Source organism: Salmo trutta, chromosome 12 (genome assembly GCF_901001165.1).
Source record: "Salmo trutta chromosome 12, fSalTru1.1, whole genome shotgun sequence".
In the NCBI taxonomy this organism is placed as follows: Eukaryota; Metazoa; Chordata; class Actinopteri; order Salmoniformes; family Salmonidae; genus Salmo; species Salmo trutta.
Window position 1 is genome coordinate 34,149,555 of NC_042968.1, and position 25,685 is coordinate 34,175,239.

At 45.6% G+C, this 25,685-nt stretch overlaps 1 long non-coding RNA gene across 1 annotated transcript; it reads right to left on the bottom strand.

The window, feature by feature from the left end:
• Positions 1-8,031: 8,031 nt before the first annotated feature.
• LOC115203413 (uncharacterized) lies at positions 8,032-14,781 on the bottom strand. The gene is made up of 3 exons (XR_003880161.1): positions 14,486-14,781; positions 8,580-8,645; positions 8,032-8,439 (listed from the first exon to the last, which is right to left on the bottom strand). It is a non-coding gene; the product is annotated as an uncharacterized LOC115203413 (long non-coding RNA).
• Between the last annotated feature and the right edge of the window lie 10,904 nt (positions 14,782-25,685).

A 25,685-nucleotide genomic window follows, 5' to 3' on the forward strand; every position in this document is an offset into this window, starting at 1 on the left:
TTATTTGAGGCTAAATTGATTTTATTGATGTATTATATTAAGTTAAAATAAGTGTTCATTCAGTATTGTTGTAATTGTCATTATTACAAATAAATAAATGTAAAAAATAAATAAAAATTGGCCGATTAATCGGCATCGGCTTTTTGGCCCTCCAATAATCGGTATCGGCGTTGAAAAATCATAATCGGTCGACCTCTAGTCCCAACCTTCCTCCCTCCTCTCTCTCTCTACATCCCACACAGTGATGTGGACCTCCAGGCAGGGATGGCTCTCCCCTTGTGACATCACATACGGCCTGAGGACTGCAATGGCAAGTAGTTTAACTATGCTGGTCTCCTGCAACTTCACGTTAGGGCTCCTTTGTTAACTCTTCTATATGTAAGTTACCGCTACTATATGTAAGTTACCGATACTATTAATCAGGGGTTGCACTTATGAGTTTAATGGAGACTCTTTAAAACTGTCAAGGTTGTCAAGGGAAGAAAGTTTTGTGAGAGTAAATCCCAGAGATGCGGAGGAAAGAGATGAAGAGGGTGTCAATTTGAACCAACGAGACACATTTCAGCCCGAGTGCTGATCTAATATGAAGTCAGCTACAGCTTGGTAGCGTGTAACAACAATATTTAATGAGAAAGGAATGGTGAATATGTGCAGGAAGGCAGGGTGGTGATAAGAACCAACTGGAAACAGACAGGCTTTCCTCCACACAGGTGTCAACCATCCACATGCTAGCTAGCTAATCACATCTGTTAGCGTAAAGCTAAGATACAGTACTGGAATGGCTAACGGTATGAGGCTCGCATAAAGCACATGATACTGTAATAATAACTAATAGCATAAGGCTAAGGTACTGACACTTCGCATAAAACTAAGATACTGCAATTACTTTTAGCCTAAAGCTAAACATTTCTGTAGCCTAATTATTGTTAGCTTGAAGCGAAGATACTGTAATAAGTGTTAGCATAAAGTGTAGCTACTATAATAACTGTTAACTTAAAGCTAAGATACTGTCAAGACTATTAGCATAAAGCTAAGATTCCGTAATAACAATTAGCATAAAGCTAAGGTCAGTGGTGTAAAGAAACTTAAGTCGTTCTTTTGTGGTATCTGTACTAGGGTTGTCACAATACCAGTATTGTGGCAAGGAAGCAAAACATGAAGCGGACTGAATTTCCTGAGGAAAACAGTCATAATGTTGGAAACAAGCAGCCTTATGTTGTCACCCAGAATCACATTTATTTTCCAAGCTGTAGCTGTAAGGGTGCGTGCTGGTGGCAGGGAAGTCAGGCGCAGGATAATGAACTTGGTATAAAACAGAGCAGTTTAATAAGTGCTCAAAACTCCACGAAAACCAAAACATACAAAATAAAATAAGTGGGTATAAAACCCGTCACACACCAGAACATATCTTGCACAAAGCTTACAAACAAACAATCACCGACAAGGACAATGAGGGGAACAGAGGGTTAAATACACAACATGTAATGAATGGGATTGGAAACAGGTGTGATACAAGACAAGACAAAACCAAAGGAAAATTAAAAGAGGATCAGCGATGGCTAGAAGGTTGGCGACTTCGACCGCCGAACGTCGCCCGAACAAGGAGGGACCAACTTCGGCGGAAGTCGTGACAGTAGCATACAATTTTGTAGGAAAATCAGGCATCGTAGTATTGTGATACTGGTATCGTGACAACCCTAATCTGTACTTTCCTACTTATATTTTTGAAACTTTTACTCGACTACATTCCTAAATAAAAATTGTATTTTTTACTCAGATACATTTTCCATGACACCCAAAAGTACTTGTTGCATTTCAAATGCTTAGCAGGACAGGATACGCACTTATCAAGAGAACACGTGGTCATCCCTATTGCCTCTGATCTGGCACTCACTAAACACCAATGCTTTGTTTGTAAATTATGTCTGAATGTTGGAGTGTGTCCCTGGCTATCTGTAAAATAAGAAAAATATAAAATTGTGCCGTCTGGTTTACTTAATATTATACCATTTACTTTTACTTTTGATACTTAAAAATATTTTTGAATTCACTACTACCTTTGACACTTAAGTATATTTAATACCAGATACAACATTCACCAAGTTAAATTGCTGAGGATTTATGATATTGTAGGCAACCCCCCCCCCCCCTCCCCCCAATCGCAGTGACAGGAACATGGCAGGGACTAGCAGTAGTTTTATCTGTATAATTTAGCCCAGATGTTCTGTAGACAGTAAAGATAAGGTATTATCAGTGAAGATGAGGTGAACAGTCCAGCTGAGTGATGAGTCAGTTGTTTAGAGTGCTCTGTGGTGAGGTATGCCCACTGACTTACAGCAGGAGTAGCGGGTGTACTGTGACCTCTCAACTTTACCCTCACGCTGAACCACACCCTGCCTCACCGCACATACACACAGTTTCCATGTAAACAAATTTTCCAACAAACTCTCCCCACTCATTGATATAGTTACTCACACAGGGGCTTCTGCAGCTTCTCACACACGCTCTCTCTACCTCCCTTTCCCTCATAAGATCTTTCCCTCTACCTCCCTTTCCCTCTATCTTCTCTCTCCCTTTACCTCCCTTTCCCTCTCTACCTCCCTTTACATCCCATTCCCTCTCTACCTCTCTCTCCAATTCCCTCTCTCTCCCTTTACCTCCCATTCTCTCTCCACCTCTTTCTCTCCCCACCTCTCTCTACCTCCCTTTCCCTCATAAGATCTCTTTACCTCTCTCTTCATCCATGTATTTCTCTAATCCCTCTCCCCCTTTAAAGTATCTCTCTCGCTCTCTCTCTCTCTCTCTCTCTCAAATTGCTTTATTGGAATGAGAAGTCGATAGTAATAGAAAAATAGAACAGATAATGGGGACAATATTAGACAACCTACTACTACCACCACCACTACTACCACTACCACCATCATTAAGCTACTACCGTTACCACCACTACCACCATTAAACTACTACAGCTACCATTGACCCCACTACCACTACTACCACCCCTAGCACCATTAAACTTCTATCGCTACCATTACTTCTACCACCACCACTACCACCATTAAACTACTACCACTACCATTACCCCTTCTACTACCATTACCCCCATTAAACTACTAACCCTACCACCATTACCACTACTACCGCTACCCCTACTACCACTACCACCATTAAACTACTACCATTACCCCTACTACCATTATCCCCATTAAACTACTAACCCTACCACCATTAGCCCTATTACCGCTACCATTACCCCCACTACCACTACCACCATTAAACTACTACCACTACCCCTGCTACCACTACCTTTACCCCCACTACCACTATCCCTACTACCACTAACGCCATTATCCCTACTACCACTACCCCCATTAAACTACTAACCCTACCACCATTACCCCTACCATTACCCCCACTACCACTAATGCCATTATCCCTACTACCACTACCCCATTAAACTACTAACCCTACCACCATTACCACTACTACCGCTACCCCTACTACCACTACCACCATTAAACTACTACCATTACCCCTACTACCATTATCCCCATTAAACTACTAACCCTACCACCATTAGCCCTATTACCGCTACCATTACCCCCACTACCACTACCACCATTAAACTACTACCACTACCCCTGCTACCACTACCTTTACCCCCACTACCACTATCCCTACTACCACTAACGCCATTATCCCTACTACCACTACCCCCATTAAACTACTAACCCTACCACCATTACCCCTACCATTACCCCCACTACCACTAATGCCATTATCCCTACTACCACTACCCCATTAAACTACTAACCCTACCACCATTACCCCTACCATTACCCCTACTACCATTACCCCATTAAACTACTAACCCTACCACCATTACCCCTACTACCACTACCCCCACTACCACTACCACCATTAAACTACTACCACTACCATTACCCCTACTATCACTACCTTTACCCCCACTACAACTACCCCTACCCACATTAAACTACTAACCCTACCACCATTACCCATACTACCGCTACCATTACCCCCACTACCACCATTAAACTACTACCACCACTACCTTTACCCCACTACCACCATTACACTACTATCACTACCCCTACTACCATTACCCCTACTATCACTACCTTTATCCCCACTACCACTACCACCATTAAACTACTACCCTACTACTACCACCACTACCATTACTACCACTACCACCATTAAACTACTACCACTACCCCTACCTTTACCCCCACTACCACTAACCCTACTACCACCATTACCCCTACTACCACTACCCCATTAAACTACTAACCTTACCACCATTACCCCTACTACTGCTACCATTACCCCCACTATCCCTACCATTACACCTACCATTACCCTTACCATTACTCCCACTACCCCTACCACCATTAAACTACTACCATTACCCCTACCTTTACCCCTAATACCGCTACCACCACTACCACCATTACCACCATTACCCCTACTACCATTACCTTTACCCCCAATACTGCTACCATTACCCCCACCATTACCCCTACTACCACTACCCTTACCATTACCCCCACTACCCTTACCATTACCCCCACTACCGCTACCATTATCCCTACTACCACAACCAACACCCCATTAAACTATCACCACTACCATTATCCCTACTACAACCCCTACCCCATTAAACTACTACCGTTACCATTATATCTACTACCACGCCCACTACTATTTTGAATAATAATCAGTAATAATAACAACAACAATAAAAACTACTACCTATTACCCCTACTATCACTACCTTTACCCCCAATACCGCTACCCCTATTACCATTACCCCCACTACCCATACCATTACCATTACTACCATTACCCCCACTACCACTACCATTATCCCTACTACCACATTAAACTACTACCGTTACCCCTACTACCACTACCGCTACCATTACCCCTACTACCACCATTAAACTACCACCGCTACCATTATACCTACTACCACTACCGCTACCATTACCCCTACTACCACCATTAAACTACCACCGCTACCATTATACCTACTACCACAACCACTACCCCATTAAACTACTACCACTACCATTATCCCTAGTACCACAACCAACACCCCATTAAACTACCACCGCTACCATTATCTCTACTACCACCACCACCACTACCCCATTAAACTACTACTGTTACCATTATCCCTACTACAATGCCCACTACTATTTTGAACAATAATCAGTAATAATAATTACTAATACCGCTACTATTACCCCCACTACCGCTACATCACACCCACTAACACTACCCCTACTACCACTACCATTACCCCCACCACCACCACTACCCCATTAAACTACTACCACTACCATTACCCCTACTACCACGGCCACTACTATTTTGAATAATAATCACAGTAATAATAACAACAATAAAAACATTAATCTCTTCCTCTAAAAAACAATAAAAACAAAAAACAGTAATAATAACAAAAATATCTCTCTTTCTCTCTCCCTAGATTCCCTCTATTTTCTCTATTGCTGACCCCCCCCTCCCTCCCTCGATGGGACGCATTAGACAAGTGGCTCTGTCTTTCAAAGCAGCTAGGCTTTTTTGATGCTGAGTTACATTCATCTACCACCCTGACTCCACCCCATCTGCTGCTGGGTTACATTCATCTACCCCCCTGTCTCCACCCCATCTGATTTTGAGTTACATTCATCTACCCCCCTGTCTCCACCCCCATCTGATGCTGGGTTACATTCATCTACCCCCCTGTCTACACCCCATCTGATTCTGAGTTACATTAATCTACCCTCCTGTCTCCACCCCTATCTGACGCTGAGTTACATTCATCTACTCTCCTGTCTCCACCCCCATCTGATGCTGAGTTACATTCATCTACCCCCCTGTTCCCACCCCCATCTGATGCTGGGTTACATTCATCTACCCCCCTGTCTCCACCCCCATCTGATGCTGAGTTACATTCATCTACCCCCCTGTCTCCACCCCCATCTGCTGCTGGGTTACATTCATCTACCCCCCTGTCTCCACCCCCATCTGATGTTGGGTTACATTCATCTACCCCCCTGTCTCTACCCCCATCTGATGCTGGGTTACATTCATCTACCCCCCTGTCTCCACCCCATCTGATGCTGGGTTACATTCATCTACCCCCTGTCTCCACCCCCATCTGATGCTGAGTTACATTCATCTACTCTCCTGTCTCCACCCCCATCTGAAGCTGGGTTACATTCATCTACCCCCTGTCTCCACCCCCATCTGATGCTGAGTTACATTCATCTACCCCCCTGTCTCTACCCCCATCTGATGCTGGGTTACATTCATCTACCCCCCTGTCTCCACCCCCATCTGAAGCTGGGTTACATTCATCTAGCCCCCTGTCTCTACCCCCATCTGATGCTGGGTTACATTCATCTACCCTCCTGTCTCCACCCCCATCTGATGCTGGGTTACATTCATCTACTCTCCTGTCTCCACCCCCATCTGATGCTGGGTTACATTCATCTACCCCCGTCTCCACCCTCATCTGATGCTGGGTTACATTCATCTACCCTCCTGTCTCCACCCCCATCTGATGCTGGGTTACATTCATCTACCCCAGTTTCTACCCCCATCTGATGCTGGGTTGCATTCATCTACCCCCATGTCTCCACCCCCATCTGATGCTGAGTTACATTCATCTACCCCCCTGTCTCCACCCCCATCTGATGCTGGGTTACATTCATCTACCCCCCTGTCTCCACCCCCATCTGATGCTGGGTTACATTCATCTACCCCCCTGTCTCCACCCCCATCTGATGCTGGGTTACATTCATCTACCCCCCTGTCTCCACCCTCATCTGCTGCTGGGTTACATTCGTCTACCCCCCTGTCTCCACCCCCATCTGATGCTGGGTTACATTCATCTACTCTCCTGTCTCCACCCCCATCTGATGCTGGGTTACATTCATCTACCCCCGTCTCCACCCTCATCTGATGCTGGGTTACATTCATCTACCCTCCTGTCTCCACCCCCATCTGATGCTGGGTTACATTCATCTACCCCAGTTTCTACCCCCATCTGATGCTGGGTTGCATTCATCTACCCCCATGTCTCCACCCCCATCTGATGCTGAGTTACATTCATCTACCCCCCTGTCTCCACCCCATCTGATGCCGAGTTACATTCATCTACCCCCTTGTCTCCACCCCCATCTGATGCTGAGTTACATTCATCTGCCCCCCTGTCTCCTCCCCCATCTGATGCTGGGTTACATTCATCTACCCCCCTGTCTCCACCCCATCTGATGCTGAGTTACATTAATCTACCCCCCTGTCTCCACCCCCATCTGATGCTGGGTTACATTCATCTACCCCCCTGTCTCCACCCCCATCTGATGCTGGGTTACATTCATCTACCCCCCTGTCTCCACCCTCATCTGCTGCTGGGTTACATTCGTCTACCCCCCTGTCTCCACCCCCATCTGATGCTGGGTTACATTCATCTACTCTCCTGTCTCCACCCCATCTGATGCTGGGTTACATTCATCTACCCCCGTCTCCACCCTCATCTGATGCTGGGTTACATTCATCTACCTCCCTGTCTCCACCCCATCTGATGCTGGGTTACATTCATCTTTGTCCCCCCATCTGATGCTGCGTTACATTCATCTACCCCCCATCTGATGCTGCGTTACATTCATCTCTGTCCCTCCATCTGACAGCCATGTGATCTGCTCAGTGAAATCTAAATGTCACTACACCTGCACCTGGCAGCACTGGGCTGAGAGCTGAGGGAAACACACAAAGGGAATAATTCAATCCCTGGAGAGCACCTTCCATATGCTCCCTCCTGTTCCATGTCATCACATCAAACCACAGCAGGGTGTTACTTCATGGGACAGCAAACCGCTGGTTTTTGCCTGAGCCTACATGGACCGGCGAAGTATTATTATATATATATATTTTTTTACCTTTATTGAACTTACCTTTACCGGCAAACCAGTAAAGCAACAAACCAGTAAACAATGAACCAATGAAGCAATGAACCAGTGAAGAAACAAAGTAAACATTGGTGAAGGCTAAAAATGGACACCTTTACTGAATTCTAGTGCTGCACACTGCAACAGCCCGTATCACAGAACCACGGCCTCGAATGAGCACAACACAAATTGTTCCATTACATTATCTAAAAAGCAAACCATTTTGTTCACTTCAAAAGGTAACTGAAAAAGAAATCAAGATTTTGGCCAAATAGTCTTATTTTGTTCCAAACCACTGCCAGTTTATTTGAGTTCCAGCTCGTTGTCCTGTGGGGCCGTCTCTCTCTCAGGTGGTGGCAGCGGTGAGGCACTGAGACTTGAGGTGTTATTTACCCAGAGGGCTTTGCTGTGGTGACACAACGTGACCTCCTCTGGGCTGGGTTAGGGGTGGGCTCTGGGCGCAGGAGGAAGAGAGCAGGAACAGAGGGAATAAGTGAGGGGACAGATTAAAGAGACGAGGGCCTGGAGATTGTTGTGGGTCTGTGCGTGTCTTGGCTGTGTTTAGGTGTCATTAAGACCAACACAAACACTCACTCTGGTGGCTCTTACTCTATAGGACTCTCAGGGGTGGGTTTGTCCTCCTGTGTCCACCCTCTGACCCTGCATTGGAACACACACACACACACACACACACACACACACACACACACACACACACACACACACACACACACACACAGTCATTTAGTTGATGCTGTTATTCAAAGCGACTTACATAAGTGCAGTCACACAAACACCATACTTTGAGACACTCTGACACAGTCAGAGACACACATTGAGACACTCTGACACACTCAGAGACACACATTGAGACACTCTGACACACTCAGAGACACACATTGAGACACTCTGACACACTCAGAGACACACATTGAGACACTCTGACACACTCAGAGACACACATTGAGACACACATTGAGACACTGAGACATCCACAGCGTGGCCCAGGGCTGTAGGGCTGTGTTAGGGCTTGTAGGGGCTGAGTGAGGCTTGGCTGTGGCACTACAGTAGTCTGTTTGTGGACAAACATCACTGGGTGAAAGCTCCAGTCGTCACGTTTAAAGGAAGAGAGAGTCAAAGCTGTCTGGGTCAAACACCTGGGTCATGGTTTAACACACACACACACACACACACACACACACACACACACGATAGCACTTTAAAACAGAGAAGCTATTAACTGAACAAGAAATCTCGTTTTTATTTTCCGTTTCAGAAGATTTTGAGCTGCACTTCGTGTTTCCTAGTAAACATAGCCTACAACCCAGCCAGGTGAATTGGAAGGAGTTTTTTATTAAATAACATCTAAAGGAAAACCTCTGAAAGATGTTATTCAAGTCTGATCAATGCTCACACCGCACAAAAAGCCTTCTCTGGGGCTATCCTTTTATTAACATGAGAGAAAGGTGATTCAGACATGCTTCATCTTAAAACACATTGGCTTACAACACAAAACTACACCCATCACCCAGTGGCACCTTATTCCCTATGTAGTGCACTATGCAGAGAATAGGGTACAATTTGGGACGGACCCACTGATACAAGCCCATTCCAAGCCAGTCAAATGAGAGACCTAACCCAGCCCAGTTTTCTGCCCAGTCAGCCACGGCCCAGAAACAACACCAGCAGCCAGAAACAGTCACTGTAATGTAATGACTGTTTTCTCTCTTAAAATGGTCTTCTGTAGACAGGCCCTATCAGACAGTAATAATCACCACAGTGGTGTGTGTTGTATGTGTGTGTGTGTGTGTGTGTATGTGTGTGTGCGTGACACTCACAGCTAATAAAATACGTAATTTATTAGGCTTCCAGATGATTCATTAAACTCTTGCTGGTTGTCACACACGTACACACACACACACACACACACACACACACACACACACACACACACACACACACACACACACACACACACACACACACACACACACACACACACACACAGCGCAGCACTAAATCTGTTCAATATTTAAACAAAACAAGCGTGACACGGTGTCTCACACGATCACAGACAACATGGGCCTCAACCACTGGGGTGACTTGTTTTTCCCCCTTCTCTCTCCCCTTCGCACTCTTTCTCTCCATTTCTGCCTCTTTAGTGAAATGTGAGACCCCAGCAGCGACATTCCTTTGTGAAGAGCAGGGGAGAGAAATGCTCCCCGTCTCTGTCGACTATAACCACACAAATAAAGTTTGTTTCCAAATTGGTGAGAGAACACCGGCACAATGTAACGACAGGGACACAGGATTATGTCAAACAGAGTCACAAAGATAGTACTAGGCTAGCTGACAATGTACTGTCAATGACAAGTATTTATACACAGGGACACAAATTTATGTCAAACGAAGATACACGTGTACAGGATCGGTGCTGTCTCTGAGCTACTTGACATCTCCTTGGGGACTTAATAGTTAATCAGAGCAAGATGTTGATTTTCAGTTTTAATGATGAGAATGGGCCGATTCCACACAGACACAGACATGTTTCCTCCCCACATACATCTGTTTGTGTCACAATCAATCAGCGCTGACACACACACACACGCACACGCACACACACACACACCACTCCCACCGGTCGGCCTGGACACACACACCAGGGCCTTCCCATCAGGCATGGGGACATAATTACCCAGCCTGCCCATGACATTCCTGTTTAAGGGTCACAGAGAATACCCCCCACCTCCCACGCACACACACACACGCACACACACACACACACAATCCATGGCTGGGTTAACCACGTCACCAGGAGTGAGTAGTGAGTAGAGAGGGGTAACAGGGTTGGGTAGAGAGGGGCAAGGGGGGCATGGTGGGGGAGTGAGGGCGGATGAAATTGGAAAAGCATGTGGGAGATGGAGCTTTGTGTGTGAGACGGATCCAGACACTTCCAGATGCCCGGGCTGGTAGGCAGGCTGAAGCCAGGGTTGAAGGGGGGTTGAGGGGGGCTGACAGAGAGCCACCTTCCCCAGGGTCGTGATTCACCTGGAAGGAGGGCCAAGCACTGCCAGATGTGGAGGAAGCTGCCTGGGACCCACACGCTAACACTGGCCCGATTGTGCAGCAGCATATGCTTCCAGTCAAGGGTGAAAAATGCAGGCACCAGCACATGCCAGAAGTCTTTCAAGCATGGCCCAGCAGTCAGCCCCGAGCTCTCGCACACTGATCCATACACACACAGAGATCCTCCCAGTCATCCAGTCAGTGCAGGCATGTCACCACACAGCAAGTCAAGGCTGGTTAAACTATAAAATAGCTAAGGGACCTGGTCCAGACACCCAACCCTGGCAATAGCACTACACACACACACACACACACACACACACACACACACACACACACACACACACACACACACACACGTTGAGGGAGAGTGAAAAGTAGAAAGACAGACAGATAAAGAAATAAGAGAGAGAGAAAGCGACAGAGCGAGGGAAGGAGTGATAGAACCACAGTTCAGAGGAGTGCAGTTTGAGGTAAAGCAAGTCAAGGTGCTGATCCAAACAAACCCAGATGCCCACGGTTCAGATGCTGACTCTGAGAAATGACTTCATATGAGAAAAACACACATCGTCTCTTCTAACATTCACATTACCCAGGAGACTGGCCCCATTTATATTACCCAGGAGACGGGCCCCATTCACATTACCAAGGAGACTGGCCCCATTCACATTACCCAGTAGACTGGCCCCATTCACATTACCCAGTAGACTGGCCCCATTCACATTACCCAGGACACTGGCCCCATTCACATTACCCAGGAGACTAGTTCCATTCACATTACCCAGGAGACTGGCCCCATTCACAATACCCAGGAGACTGACTCCATGCACATTACCCAGGAGACTGGCCCCATTCACATTACCCAGGACACTGGCCCCATTCACATTACCCAGGAGACTGGCCCCATTCACATTACCCAGGAGACTGGCCCCATTCACATTACCCAGGAGACTGGTTCCATTCACATTACCCAGGAGACTGGCCCCATTCACAATACCCAGGAGACTGACTCCATGCACATTACCCAGGAGACTGGCCCCATTCACATTACCCAGGAGACTGGGCCCATTCACATTACCCAGGAGACTGGCCCCATTCACATTACCCCGGAGACTGGCCCCATTCACATTACCCCGGAGACTGGCCCCATTCACATTACCCCGGAGACTGGCCCCATTCACATTACCCCGGAGACTGGCCCCATTCACATTACCCAGGAGACTGGCCCCATTCACATTACAAGAGGTCTCTTCACAGTCCCCAAGTCCAGAACAGACTATGGGAGGTGCACAGTACTACATAGAGCCATGACTACACGGAACTCTATTCCACATCAAGTAACTGATGCAAGCAGTAAAATTTGTTTTAAAAAACATGTAAAAAAAAACACCTTATGGAACAGTGGGGACTGTGAAGCAACAGAAACATAGACAAAGACACATGCATACACACACGATAACATTTGCACTATACACACAGATTTAGTACTGTAGATATGTGGTAGAGGTGGAGTTGGGGCCTGAGGGCACACAGTGTTGTAAAATCTGTGAATGTATTGTCATGTTTTTAAAATGGTATAAACTGCCTTAATTCTGCCTTGGCAGCAGCTAAATGGGGATCCATAATACATACAAATACAAAACAATACCTAGGAGACTGGCCCCATTCACATTACCCAGGAGACTGGGTCCATTCACATTACCCAGGACACTGACCCATTCACATTACCCAGGAGACTGGCCCCATTCACATTACCCAGGAGACTGGCCCCATTCACACTACCCCGGAAACTGGCCGCATTCACATTACCCAGGAGACTGGCCTCATTCACATTACCTAGAAGACTGGCCCCATTCACATTACCCCAGAGACTGACCCCATTCACATTACCCCGGAAACTGGCCGCATTCACATTACCCAGGAGACTGGCTCCATTCACATTACCCCGGAGACTGACCCATTCACATTTACCAGGAGACTGACCCCATTCACATTACCTAGAAGACTGGCCCCATTCACATTACCTAGAAGACTGACCCCATTCACATTACCTAGAAGACTGACCCCATTCACATTACCCCGGAAACTGGCCGCATTCACATTACCCCGGAGACTGGCCCCATTCACATTACCCCGGAGACTGGCCCCATTCACATTACCCCGGAGACTGGCCCCATTCACATTACCCCGGAGACTGGCCCCATTCACATTACCCAGGAGACTGGCCCCATTCACATTACCCAGGAGACTGGCCCCATTCACATTACCCAGGATTCTGGCTCCATTCACATTACCCAGGAGACTGGCTCCATTCACATTACCCAGGAGACTGGCCCCATTCACATTACCCAGGAGACTGGCTCCATTCACATTACCCCGGAGACTGGCCCCATTCATATTACCCAGGAGACTGGCCCCATTCACATTACCCAGGACACTGGCTCCATTCACATTACCCAGGAGACTGGCTCCATTCACATTACCCAGGAGACTGGCTCCATTCACATTACCCAGGAGACTGGCTCCATTCACATTACCCAGGAGACTGGCTCCATTCACATTACCCAGGAGACTGGCTCCATTCACATTACCCAGGAGACTGGCTCCATTCACATTACCCAGGAGACTGGCTCCATTCACATTACCCCGGAGACTGGCCCCATTTATATTACCCAGGAGACTGGCCCCATTCACATTACCCAGGAGACTGGCCCCATTCACATTACCCTGGAGACTGGCCCCATTCACATTACCCTGGAGACTGGCCCCATTCACAGTACCTAGAAGACTGACCCCATTCACATTACCTAGAAGACTGGCCACATTCACAGTACCCGAGAAGACTTGCTCCATTCCCACTTTGAAAAGGAATAACTTTGTAGACAAGGCCATGACATGTTCCAAAATCATTAGACTACTGAGCACTCCCACTAGCTGAGCACCATTCACTTAAGTCACAAGATGAAGATTTTAAGAGTGTGTGTGTGTGTGTGAGTGAGAGAGAGAGAGAGTGTACAGGGACACACAACTGGTGAGCACACATCCCCTGTCATACTGTAAATCTCATCCAAATCCTCCTAACCTGGACACAAATACACACGGACAAACACACAGAGACACACACATGCAGATGGCCACCTCCAGCCCTGTAACAGTCTGAGGCCCTTGCTGAGTGAGGAATGTGTGTGTTCCACAATGACCTCATTGTACCGTGATATGGCTTGTCTGAGCCGAGCTCTCTGTAGCAGAGTCACACCTGTTCCACCTATGCCAAAGAGCTGACAAAGCCAGAGTTACATCAATCAGCATTTAAACAGAGGCACACGCACACACACACAGGCACAAAACCACATGCACACACACGCATAGACACCGAGACAGACAGAGACACACAGACACGCAGGACGGACACATAGGCACGGGCAAGCACCCACACACTGCTAATGTGGCTGTCTGTCTGTAGCCCCAGCCCTCCTGACAGGGTGGCTCCATGACTGCAGGCAGGTACGTTGTTAACCCTTTGTGAGCACAGAGATGAAGACCGTCATTCCACTGCTCCTCTCAGAGTTGTGTCCACTCTCAGTGTTTTAATCTACACCAATGCTTCTCGACATCAATCCTAGGGACCTAGGCATCATTAATGACAGATTTCTTCTGATAACTGATAAGGTGCATGTAATATGTACAGTTGAAGTCGGAAGTTTGCATAAACGAGTATTAATGACTCCAACCTAAGTGTTTCAACCACTCATAAAATCTCTTGTTAACAAACTATAGTTTTGGCAAGTCGGTAAGGACGTCTACTTTGTGCATGATACAAGTCATTTTTCCAAAAATTGTTTACAGACAGATTATTTCACTGTATCAATTCCAGTGTGTCAGAAGTTTACATGCACTAAGTTGACTGTACGTTTAAACAGGTTGGAAAATTCCAGAAAATGATGTCATGGCTTTAGAAGCTTCTGATTGACTGAAATGATGTCAATTAGCTTATTGGAGGTGGACCTGTAGATGTATTTCAAGGCCTACCTTCAAACTCAGTGCCTCTTTGCTTGACATCATGGGAAAATCAAAAGAAATTGTAGACCTCCACAAGTCTGGTTCATCCTTGGGAGCAATTTCCAAACGCCTGAAGGTGCCACGTTCATCTGTAAAAAACAATGGAACGCAAGTATAAACACCATGGGACCACGCAGCTGTCATACCGCTCAGGAAGGAGACACGTTCTGTCTCCTAGAGATGAACGTACTTTGGTGTGAAAAGTGCCAATCAATCCCAGAACAGCAGCAAAGGACCTTATGAAGATGCTGGAGGAAACCGGTACAAAAGTATCTATATCCACAGTAAAACGAGTCCTATATCACCATAACCTGAAAGGCCGCTCAGCAAGGAATATGCCACTGCTCCAAAACCGCCATAAAAAAAGCCAGACTATGGTTTGCAATTGCACATGGGGACAAAGATCGTACTTTTTGAAGAAATGAAACAATGAAACACGATGAAACAAAAATAGAACTGTTTGGCCATAATGACTATCGTTATGTCTGGAGGAAAAAGGGGGAGGCTTGCAAGCAGAACAACACCATCCCAACCGTGAAGCACGGGGGTGGCAGCATCATGTTGTGGGGGTGCTTTGCTGCAGGGGCGACTGGTGCACTTCACAAAATAGATGGCATCATGAGAAGGAAAATTATGTGGATATATTGAAGCAACATCTCAAGACATCAGTCAGGAAGTTAAAGCTTGGTCGCAAATGGGTTTTCCAAATGGGCAATGACCCCAAGCATACTTCCAAAGTTGTGGCAAAATGGCTTAAGGACAACAAAGTCAAGGTATTGGAGTGGCCATCACAAAGCCCTGACCTCAATCCTATAGAAAATTTGTGGTCAGAACTGAAAAAGTGTGTGCGAGAAAGGAGGCCTACAAACCTGATTCAGTTACACCAACTCTGTCAGGAGGAATGGGCCAAAATTCACCCAACTTATTGTGGGAAGCTTATGCAAGACTACCTGAAACGTTTGACCCAAATACTAATTGAGTGTATGTAATCTTCTGACCCACTGGGAATGTGATGAAAGAAATAAAAGCTGAAATAAATCATTCTCTCTACTATTATTCTGACATTTCACATTCTTAAAATATAGTGGTGATCCTAACTGACCTAAGACAGGTAAGTTTTACTTGGATTAAATGTCAGGAATTGTGAAAAACTGAGTTTAAATGTATTTGGCTAAGGTGTATGTAAACTTCCGACTTCAACTGTAAGTATCCATGAAGTGGTAAATAAGCCATACTGGGTGAACAAATCAAATCAAAGTTTATTTGTCACGTGCGCCGAATACAACAGGTATTCAGTGAAATGCTTACTTACAGTGAAATGCTTACTTACACATTCTAACCAATAGTGCAAAAAAAGGTATTAGGTGAACAGTAGGTAAGTAAAGAAATAAAACAACAGTAAAAATACAGGCTATATACAGTAGCGAGGCTATAAAAGTAGCGAGGCTACATACAGGCACCGGTTAGTCAGGCTGATTGAGGTAGTATGTACATGTAGATGTGGTTAAAGTGACTATGGATATATGATAAACAGAGAGTAGCAGTAGCGTAAAAGAAGGGTTGGGGGGGGGGGGCACACAATGCAAATAGTCCGGGTAGCCATTTGATCACCTGTTCAGGAGTCTTATGGCTTGGGGGTAAAAACTGTTGAGAAGCCTTTTGGTCCTAGACTTGGCACTCCGATACCGCTTGCTATGCGGTAGTAGAGAGAACAGTCTATGACTGGGGTGGCTGAGGTCTTTGACAATTTTTAGGGCCTTCCTCTGACACCGCTTGGTGTGGAGGTCCTGGATGGCAGGCAGCTTAACACCAGTGATATACTGGGCCGTACACACTACCCTCTGTAGTGCCTTGCGATCGGAGGCCGAGCAATTGCCTTACCAGGCAGTGATGCAACCAGTCAGGATGCTCTTGATGTTGCAGCTGTAGAACCTTTTGAGGATCTCAGGACCCATGCCAAATCTTTTTAGTTTCCTGAGGGGGAATAGGCTGGGTCGTGCCCTCTTCATGACTGTCTTGGTGTGTTTGGACCATTCTAGTTTGTTGTTGATGTGGACACCAAGGAACTTGAAGCTCTCAACCTGCTCCACTACAGCCCCGTCGATAAGAATGGGGGCGTGCTCGGTCCTCCTTTTCCTGTAGTCTACAATCATGTCCTTAGTCTTGGTTACGTTGAGGGATAGGTTGTTATTCTTGCACCACCTGGCCAGGTCTCTGACCTCCTCCCTATAGGCTGTCTCGTCACTGTCAGTGATCAGGCCTACCACTGTTGTGTCGTCTGCAAACTTAATGATGGTGTTAGAGTCGTGCCTGGCCATGCATTTGTGGGTTAACAGGGAGTACATGAGAGGACTGAGCAGTCCCTACACCCAAAGAAGGGCACTGCGTTCATCCACCTCTGGCCTGCTCGCCTCCCTACCTCTGCGGAAGCACAGTTCCCGCTAAGCCCAGTCAAAACTGTTTCGCTGCTCTGGCACCCCAATGGTGGAACAAGCTCCCTCACGATGCCAGGACAGCGGAGTCAATCACCACCTTCCGGAGACACCTGAAACCCCACCTCTAGGATAAAGTAATCCTTCTAACCCCCCCCAAAAAAGATATAGATATACTATTGTAAAGTGGTTGTTCCACTGGATATCATAAGGTGAATGCACCAATTTGTAAGTCGCTCTGGATAAGAGCGTCTGCTAAATGACGTAAATGTAAATGTAATGTTTTTGAAATGACAGTTTCTGAATTCGACCATATTAATGATCAAAGGCCCGTATTTCTGTGTGTTATTATGTTATAATTAAGTCTATGATTTGATATTTGATAGAGCAGTCTTACTGAGCGATGGTAGGCAGCAGCAGGCTCGTAAGCATTCATTCAAACAGCACCTTCGTGCGTTTGCCAGCAGCTCTTCGCAATTCTTCAAGCATTGCGCTGTTTATGACTTCAAGCCTATCAACCCCCAAGATTAGGCTGGTGTAACCGATGTGAAGTGGCTAGCTAGTTAGCGGGGTGCGCGCTAATAGCGTTTCAAACGTCACTCGCTCTGAGACTTGGGAGTGGTTGTTCTCCTTGCTTTACATGGGTAACGCTGCTTCGAGGGTGGCTGTTGTCGATGTGTTCCTGGTTCGAGCCCAGGTAGGAGCGAGGAGAGGGACGGAAGCTATACTGTTACACTGGCAATACTAAAGTGCCTATAAGAACATCCAATAGTCAAAGGTATATGAAATACAAATCGTATAGAGAGAAATAGTCCTATAATTCCTATAATAACTACAACCTAAAACTTCTTACCTGGGAATATTGAAGGCACATATTGCACTTTTACTTTCTTCTCCAACACTTTGTTTTTGCATTATTTAAACCAAATTGAACATGTTTCATTATTTATTTGAGGCTAAATTGATTTTATTGATGTATTATATTAAGTTAAAATAAGTGTTCATTCAGTATTGTTGTAATTGTCATTATTACAAAAAAAAAAAAGAAAAAAAGATTAATCGGTATCAGCTTTTTTTCGGTCCTCCAATAATCGGTATCGGCGTTGAAAAAAAGCATAATCGGTCGACCTCTAAAATGAATAATCAGTGTATGTTATAAATAAATGGAGGGCATCCGTAGAAGAACCTGGAATAAGCAGGTACGTGTAAAGCCTATCAATGACAAAAGAAACATGCATTACACTTATTAGAGAATTCACATGACATTCCTACACAATTAAATGTTGTAAGAGTGTGGAGGTGCATTACTAGAAAAAAATACTGTCGTCATCTGATTGTGAATTTTAAGGTCCTTGGTCCATTTTAATGAATTGTTTGTTTGCTCTGATTAGTTGCAGGAGTTGCTCTGGAAAATGCACCCATTCAGTTTGATTAAATGTTTGCAACGTTCGGTAACGGCTTGTACTGAACGTTCTTGAACAGACTTTGATGCATGTTTGCTCCATTTGGTGGATGTGGCTTGATGCAATGAGTGATGTATTTAAAGGGCAGCGGTGCATTTTGAACCCACAACCCAACCCCTCCTAGTTGTTCAACTGGTTGTTCAGAACAGCATCATTTCCATTTAATTGAACGTTGCAGTATGTTTTTTCGTACTGAACGCAGCCCTGACCTACTGTAGCAGCAAACCTACTTTCATTGAGGGGATTCGATTAATCTGTCCGGGCGCCCGGGTTGGCGTGTTGTGCATCAAGTGAAAATTGATGTCACGTTCTGACCAGTAAAGGTGTTATTTGTTAGTGTTTAGTTTGGTCAGGACGTGGCAGGGGGTATTTGTTTTATGTGGTTCAGGGTGGTTGTGTGTATGTGTCCATGTAGAGAGGGGTATTTGATTTATTAGTCCAGTGTTTTGGTTATTGTTCTATGTTAGTTTATTTCTATGTTTTGTCTAGTCATTTGTATTTCTATGTTTAGTTAATTGGTATTGGGGCCTTCAGTTGGAGGCAGCTGTCTATCGTTGCCTCTGATTGAAGGTCCTATAATTAGGGGTATGTTTGAATTGTGGGTAGTTGTATTCTGTTTTGTGTTCTTCACCTGACAGAACTGTTAGTGTTGTTTTCGTAATTGTATACATGTTTCATTGTTTCACCTTCAGTATTAAAAAGAAGATGAGTATACACTTCCCTGTTGCGTCTTGGTCCTCCACACACGACAGCCGTTACAGTTGATTGCATTAGTTTTGGAACCGAGCTGCCTCCTGGGCATGAGCCAGGGGCCCCGTTCAAATCCCACGGTGAAGTCGTCTAAAAAAAGTGACATAATTATGAGTAGGATTCTGTGTTTTCACATGCAAAAGTGATTGGTTTTAATAAAAAATGCTTTACGTGCCTTCCCAATGAAAACTAATTGTCCGATTAATCGGTATCGGGTTTTTTGGTCCTCCAATAATCGGTACTGGTGTTGAAAAATCCTAATCGGTCGACCTCTAATCGTGTCACTGGGCAGCTCGCAGCTGTGCTTCCCTTTGTAGTCTGTAACAGTGAAAAATCTTTCTCCATTTGTGTACATAGATCCAATACATGATGTATGTAGTGGAGGGTACATGTAAATGCTGTTTACACACCTTTTTACTCTGCATATAGTTTCTTTTGCCATATTAGAATAGTTAGCATTAGAAAGCCATCTTGACCCACATAACTACATTCCTGGATGTATCATACTGGACCTTGTACATCCTTTCTAGTGCTCTGTTGAAGTCATGCGCAATCGGTCCATTCTAAAAGGGTAAAAAAAAAAAAACATGCATAGCATTGTATGTCTATAGGTACAAGTAGCTGTTCAGTTCTGGGACAGGGAAGGGCAACTCCAGTCCTCAGGGGCCTGGCTGGTGATACACTTTTGTCCCAGGCCTAGCTAACACACACCTGACACCAATAATTAACTAATCAAAGTCTCCAGTTTAGAATATAATACGTTTAATCAGACGTATTAGTTAGGGCTGGGGAAAATGTATGACACCAATCAGGCCCCCTAGGATGCAGAATCACGTTATTGGAAACGAAGGCTGTTCTGATGGCAGGCCTGGTTGTGGCTAGATATGTTTGAGTTGTGTCAGACAATTGTAGAATTTTTGTTTAACCCTAACCTTTTTCCTAACCTTAACCTAATTCTTTTAACCTGCTACGTTAATTCTCCTAACCTGCTACGCTAACTCTCCTAACCTGCTACGCTAACTCTCCTAACCGGCTACGCTAATCATCCTAACCGGCTACACTAATCATCCTAACCGGCTACGCTAATCATCCTAACCGGCTACGCTAATCATCCTAACCGGCTACGCTAATCATCCTAACCGGCTACGTTAATCATCCTAACCGGCTGCGTTAATCCTCCTAAACGGCTACGTTAATTCTCCTAACCGGCTACGTTAATTATCCTAACCTGCTACGTTAATTCTCCTAATCTGTTACAAAAAGTCACTTCAGCTGTACTCCATCTAGTCAGACCAGGCAGGTCTGCCCGCAGAACAGCGTGTTTCCAATAAAGCGATTCACCCCCAAGGACTCGAGTTGCCAATCCTGTTCTAGGATGTTTTTCTGAAGTCCATTTCAGTGGATGTGTCCTAAAGTCATTAGGTGGCACCCTATTCCCTATACAGTGCACTACTTTTGACCAGAGCCCTATGGGGAATAGTGTGCCATTTGGGATGCACCCATTGTCATACGATCCATTATCCATCAGTCCAGTCCTCAGGCCGGAAGAGTGAAGAGTGCACTGATGAAGGCGCCGATGGTTGTGTGTGATTGTGGCTAAAGTGATGTTTGGGAGTGCAGTGAGGAAATGGCCGTCTGTTTGTCACATTAACAGGGTCATCCCACTGAGACTTAATCAATATCCCCATACACTGTCTGACACTCAACTGGGGCCCTAAAAAAATCTGTGATGCGGAGAACGCAGACGGAATCATGGAATCCAGACATTAAGACATTTCAACAATATTCAAAAATGTATTGAACTTAGTAGGAAATCGACTAAATGTATTGGCAGCTGCCAGAGCTGCCCGCCAGTCAGGAGCCGCCAGAGCCGCCCGCCAGTCAGGAGTCGCCAGAGCCGCCCACCAGCCAGGAGTCGCCAGAGCCGCCCGCCAGTCAGGAGCCGCCAGAGCCGCCCGCTGTCCGGAGCCGCCTGAGCCGCCCGCCTGTCCGGAGCCGCCAGCCGGGCGCAGTCAGGGTCGCCCACCAGACCTTCGGCGCGGCCAGTTGTGCCACCGAAGAGGGCGACGCCGAGGGTGGAGCAGAGGCCACGTCCCGCACCTGAGCCGCCGCCGTAGGAAGGCCCACCCGGACCCTCCCCTTCAGTGTCAGGTTTTGCGGCGGAGTCCGCACCTTGGGGGGGGGGGGTACTGTAACACCCTGGCCATAGAGAGGGGTTTTTTGTTCTTTATTTTGGTTAGGCCAGGGTTTTACATTGGGTGGCCGTTCTATGTTCTTTTCTAGGTTTTTGTATTTCTGTGTTTTGGGTCGTGTGTGGCTCCCATTCAGGCATAGCTGAAGTTCGTTGGTGTTGATTGGGAGTCACACATAAGGAGCATGTTTTTCCTTTGGGTTTTGTGGGTAATTGTTTGTGTTTAGTTTTGTACCTAGCAGAACTGTAGGCTGTCGTTCATTTTCGTGTTTTGTTTAAAGTGTTTCTATTAATTAAATATTGAATATGAACACTCACTCCGCTGCGTATTGGTCCACCTTTTCCGACGATGACTTCTCTGTTTCATCTGACGACGAAGACAGCCCTTACAAGCTGCCTCTGCATCTCATCTCTGGGGTTTTAGGCTGGGTTTCTGTATAGTACTTTGTGACAACTGCTGTTGTAAAAAGGGCTCTATAAATAAATGTGATTGATTGATTGTTCTGGATCATAGTGGCACAACGCCCCATTAAGACACTTTATTTTGGCAGTTACCTGTATTAGGCTATTATCTGGAGGCCAGTAGTGTACTGTTTTCATCCGTGTTTCAAATCACTGTGGAAAGACATACCAAAGCAACAGTGAAAAAACATGTAAATCTGCAAAAGCAATTCAAAAATGTGCCATGTCATATCTGACAAATTTGAGCAGTCAGATATTTCAGGCTTTTATTCTCTGACAAATATACATTACCATCACTAAACACTGACAAATGAGAAGTGTTTAAACAGTAAAGAATTGGTTTGATACAGACACATTGACACGAGTGTGTGTATGGTACCACAGCATCTTGGCTGTGGAGCTATGAGGCACAGAGCCAGGGGCTGGATGGAGGATTGTGTCCGAGCTGAAAGGGATCCAGAGAAAGGGCTGGATAGGCTCACACCGACCCCCTCACTCCTGGAACACACCACTAACACACTGCCAAGTTCTCAGGAACCCACACACGCACAAGCACAGATGCACGCACACGCACACACACGGACGCATACACAAGGCTCTGCTGACTCACAGAGAGCACACCAGATACCATTCTAGTCTTCCGTTTTCTTCCGTGATATTCCTTTTTTTCCAGAGGGAACGAGAAAGAGAGAGAAACTTAAACAGAGAGAGAACACACTACTAACTGCCAAGTGCAGAGTATTTTTGTGTGTCAGATCTGTCTTGTCCTTCTGCCTATGGTTCAAGGAACATAGTTCTCTGTTGCTCCACTATGAAGAAGAATACTGAATTAATCCATACGAGACATAAATGTGTCTTCTGCTGTATCCAAACCCTCCGATACACACACACACACAAAGTCGGAGAGGCTGGAGCAGAGGGCAGCCACCCTGCAGTGCCCAACTATGTACAGCTAGCAGATTTTACTTTTAGATTTTGCGTAATAAAATGCATGTTCTAATTCCGGGCTCCTGGTGTCCAGCTTCAGAGCATATCTAGCTATGGGAAACAATGGTTTGAGAATGACTGGAGAGTGGTTAAAAGGAATCCATCAAGCGTGCCATCACCCCCACCCCACTGTCCTAGTGATGGGATCCAGACTGGTTCCAGACCCCCTATCCCAGGTCCACCACCCCTTCTCCCCACCCATCCATCACCGCACATCATCAATACCCCTCAAACCCTCTGTCACCCCATGCACACACACGGGCCCACACACACACAACCCCCCTCTGGAAGCGCTCACATGAAAGGGGACCAGCTTAACGTGTCATTGATCAGGCCAGCCAGGGGTCTGCAGCGCAGCACAGGGGGCTTTCTAGAGCTCTCTGTCACTCTAGGGGAATCCCATCCCAGAGAATGCACATCATACTCACACACATGCAAAGGCATATATCACAGCCTTCTTTTTACTGTACTACATGTGCAGTTATCCGTCTCCAATAACGTCTCTAGTAAGAGTATATGGGTGAAAACGTTTGGTTATATAGGCCCCCAAACTACATACACCCTGATATATAGGCCCCCAAACTACATACACCCTGATATATAGGCCCCCAAACTACATACACCCTCTCCCTACTTCTATTGCAACACATCTGGTAGTTAATTTACCTAAACAGTGTATAGCAGGGTAAAACACCCTCTAACACAAACAATACCCTTACCTACACCTCAATGTCTAGACTTTGTCACCATGGCGATGAAGATAATTGGCGTAATTAGATGCTTGCATCACAGACAACGATGTCTGTATGTCAACAAGCTATTAAGAGGTGATTATGCCTTGAGCAATGTCTTTTAGCACATGGTTTAAGCACTGTGTCCACACGCGCACATGGATACACACGATCACACACTCACAATCACAGACACATGCACACACACGTACATGTAAACAATTATAAACGGACACACACAGGCACGCACACACACGCACACGTACACACAGTGGGTTAGGGCTGGGCGACATGGCCTAAAAATCATATGATTTTTTTTCGAACTTATGGGCGATTAGCGATATATTGTATATAAAAAAAATGATATGTTCTCTAAATAAGCTTGTTTTTTTGTTGTTGCAATAATCACTGGCTTTCAAGTCTGTCTATGAAAATGTATTTTTGTTAAACATTTAACCAGAACCATGTATAACGCACATCCACTAATCAAGTCAAATGTAATTGTCACATACCGTAATTTCCGGACTATTAAGCGCACATGAATATAAGCCGCACCCACTGAATTTTTTTAAAAGTATTATTTTGAACATAAATAAGCCGCACATGTCTATAAGCCGCAGGTGCCTGCCGGTACATTGAAACAAATGAACTTTACACAGGCTTTAACGAAACACGGCTTGTAACAAAAATAAATAGGCTTTAACGAAACACGGCTTGTAACAAAAATAAATAGGCTTTAACGAAGCATGGCTTGTAATAAAAATAAATAGGCTTTAACGAAACACGGCTTGTAACAAAAAATTAAAAATGAGCGGTAAACAGTAGCCTACCAAGGAAGTCATTGGTGTCGGAGTTGAATAGCCTCAGTATTGCTTCATCCGATATTGGATCGTTTTCATTGTCGTTCTCGTCACTTTCATCCGGAGGCAAATCCCCCGCTGAGCCCTCTTCAACACGCAGCAGTCCAGCCTTTCGAAACCCGTTGATGATAGTGGATTTTTTGACAATGCCCCACGCTGTCAGGACCCACAAATTTGAAAGCGGGAAAAATCCATATATTAGCCGCGTCATTGTTTAAGCCACGAAGTTCAAAGCGTGGGAAAAAAGTTGCGGCTTATAGTCCGGAATTTACGGTACATATATTTAGCAGATGTTATTGCGGGTGTAGCAAAATGCTTGTAATAATGACTTCTGGTAGCAGGAATTATAGCAAATTAACACACATAAACAATCTCTCAAGCACAAGCCCACGTGCTAGTGAGTAACCAGCTAATCTTTATATTTGAAATTTAGCCAACTTGGATCTATTTGCTAGCTAACAGGGTAGTACAGTTGAATTGTTATGAACACACCCTTCTGTCCGTCTCCAACTGTTTAAACAGCATGCTAGCCTGTCAACTTTTCAGGTGTTGAAATCAAGTGGCCTACCTTACAGTGTTGTGTTCAACACCACCTTAAGCAAGACCGATTCAAGACCAAGACTGGAGGAGGGAGACCGAGTCAAGACTAAGACAGGGAGGGGGGCGAGGGTTCTGAGACCGAGTCAAGAACGAGACCAA